At 38.1% G+C, this 3,183-nt stretch overlaps 1 protein-coding gene across 1 annotated transcript in view; it reads left to right on the top strand.

Moving 5' to 3' along the window:
• The window catches only part of LOC108684600, a 7,142-nt gene extending 6,435 nt beyond the window's left edge, over positions 1–707 (top strand). Inside the window, exon 5 of the mRNA XM_018189008.1 lies at positions 602–707. The gene's annotated coding sequence lies outside the window, so the exon portion shown is untranslated. The remainder of the gene's footprint in view (positions 1–601) is intronic.
• The last annotated feature ends 2,476 nt before the right edge of the window (positions 708–3,183 follow it).

A 3,183-nucleotide genomic window follows, 5' to 3' on the forward strand; every position in this document is an offset into this window, starting at 1 on the left:
TTAATGTTGGAATTTTGTTTTTATTGAATTCAAATCAGTGAATTTGCAATCTGCCAGGCAAGGAATCGATTTAGTCATATGTTCAGTTAATTAAAACTTCTAAATGTTGCTAATCAATCTGTGTTATAATTACTACAGTTCGCCGAGATGACTGCAGGCTAAAATAACTAAACTTCTTTTGGATCTATCAATGATAACAAAGCGAAAAATGTGTTAAATCTAAAGATGATTTCGGCTTTTATTTTTATTTTCGAGCTGTAATTTCTTCCATATATAGCTACGCTATTCCATTGTGTTTGATTTTGCTTTGATTTCACAAATTCTGTCGTACATTTCCCCAAGCGCTATATAACGTCTGATGCAATTAATTCAATTGTACCGTATATGTGGACTCGAGATAACAAATTATACCTGAAGGGGATGAAGCAACAAGCATGTGTATTAGCACCTAACGTGTGTACTGATGATCCTCCCATAATGCATGCAACTTTTTAGCCTCGAAGCCGTTAAGCAAAGCTTAATTACTCTCTTGACCTCAGGCACATTTCAAACACGTATCGAGTGCGTTTCACGAGCATGTCATGTCGCGTGTGTTGGGCAGATTCGCTGGGACAGGCGGAGATCTACATCATTGTGGCTCTCCTGATCGGTTTCTTCACCGTGGTGATCGGCTGCTGGCTATCCGACAACTGCTGGTCGCCAGAGCCAGAAGGCGTGGTCACCCTCGCATAGCCTAGTGCCGACTTCCGTGCCTCCAGGCGATAACAACTACTAAGGCGCCCCTCATACAGAATTCTTCAGGACCCCGGCCGCTACTCGGATCATCATAGTAACGTATCCGGCAACGTCAGCGGCAATCATCGACCGTTGCTCGACATCAATGACAATGACACGCTATTACGCGTATGAACATCATGCACGCGGGACCTTCTTCATCGAAGAGGTATTGTTCGATCGACGGCATCTGCGAACCAACCTCCTTCGCAAGTTCCTATTTCGCAAGAGACGAGTTTTTTTCGAGCAGAGTCAATTCTTGAGCGCGAAAAGAAACATCAAAGAAGAAAAATGAAATTAAACGAATGAACTGTGAAGTTTTTCGCTCCGTATTACATATCGATTCTCAAAGTCGCAAGTGTACGAAATAATTGCATGTCATGTTCACAATGACAATTGAAAATTGGCGTATTGAATTAAAGAAAAGCATTAAATTGAAGAAAAGATATGTTACCGATATTTCATACGAAGCAGATGATGGTGAAGTTCATTGTATTTAATCTCTCTAAGACTGACTCCGTAATTGTAAGTCAGTTCCTTTCGCGTCGTTATAAACGATACAAGAGATTTTTTTAAACTCAATAAGGTATGTGCTTGTGTAGCATGTTTTTATTTAAACTCTCTAAATCTGAATCGGTAGATAATTATTGATTACTCAGTGGCACATACTTGGGTAATCAGTAAAATTCAACTAAAAAAGAAAAAGTTTGAGCATTGTATAATTAAAATACCGATATTCACACGTCAATTCCAATATCATATGCATTGAATTTATTCATCTAAAAAAGTTAGCTAAGTTAGATATTTCACATTTTATTCATTGACTTTACCAATGACATACTTAGGACTGCTGCCACTGATTATCTACTGATTCAAATTTAAAGAGAACAGATGGTTCTATTACAGCTATTGTTATACATTCTATTATATATAATTAACGGTTAATTTAATTAATGCCTAATTAATCAGGCATTAAATTGCGCGTCTAGCGTATTATTACGGAGTCCGGAGTACTCGCAATGAATATCAATACAGAAGCTATTATCGCTTGTTACGCAATCAAGTGACAAACTCTCAGACTTGGAGATAATTGATTCCGCTTGAAGCAAGGTATTATACAGATATTAAGGGAGATCTGTCCGATAATAGACGTCGAAAGGGAGATATTTTCGAAGTAAAACATTGATCTTGAATCCATTTTCTTTTAATACAAGCACCATTTGTCGTAATATACATTGAAATATACAAATGAAATCAACGTTCTCAGTTCATTTTTCGTTTCTTTTACGATCAGGAAATTTCATTGATTGCTTAAACTCTCAAATGCAACTTCGAAGATTCGTTCTCATTTCATCAGCGGGCTCCCACGTCGAATTTTCGAGTTAAATCGCCTTTATAACCGGCAGAATTACGTTTTCCAATTTTAAGATGAAGATAAAGTTAGTTTTAGGAACCTCCACCTTCCACGTCCGCTCGGATGTCCGGTTGTGAAATCCGATCGAATTCCGCAGGTTTGTATGCGCGAACGGAACGGACGGATTGCAGGAACGACAGGAGCCGACGAAGTTCTTATTGCGATAATACGCGAAGTTGCTGCATCGGACGGCGACACGTCAGTGGCCGCAACGAAGTTGCGGGCCGTGCACAAAGTCCAAAATGGGTCAACAAGCCGTGGTCATCCCCCTCGCTCACTCTCGCCGAGAGCCCGTAACATCATTAAAGCACATTGCATCGAAACGAGCAACGCGTTCGTCGATTCTCAGTACATGCAGTTCGTAGCGTGAATAACGACTCGCCTACATGTCTTAATCATCATGTTGCACGTTTATGATGTCGACCGCGAAACCCGTCGGGAATGGTTCTGATCCGTAGTTAACTCTCGTTGAACCCTAAGCTAGTTTCTGTCCGCCATCCTCTCAAATTTCGACATCGTTCTGTATTAATTTGGTCATCAATTTCTCATTAATCTTTAATCGCTTCAATTATTATTTTATTATCTAACATATCGTATCATTAAAAGACTGCTTTTCTCTTCTTGTACATCGTCACGATGATATTTGTTGGATTGTTGTGTAAAATCAAATTTGATTATTTTCAATTGAAAATGCAGCGATAATTGTACATACACTGACAGCGCAATTAAAAATGCAGCGATAATTGTGTATACTTTCTTGTGAAAATCAGACATAATCTAGCAATTTGAAATGAAAATTTCAATTTTTTTATGTTGGACATGGATTGCTGAACGCGCTACTTTAGATAAATAAATCGTAACCGTTATTTGTAATATTTAATTCTTTATGCAATACCAACAATTTATCTAATATAATATACGATTATTTGAATATCACGTCAAATCCAGAATTTATTTACGTCATCATATGTTAATTACTTCGTACAGAAGAAGCC

The sequence above is a fragment of the Atta colombica genome, unplaced genomic scaffold (assembly GCF_001594045.1).
Source record: "Atta colombica isolate Treedump-2 unplaced genomic scaffold, Acol1.0 scaffold100, whole genome shotgun sequence".
Taxonomy (NCBI): Eukaryota; Metazoa; Arthropoda; class Insecta; order Hymenoptera; family Formicidae; genus Atta; species Atta colombica.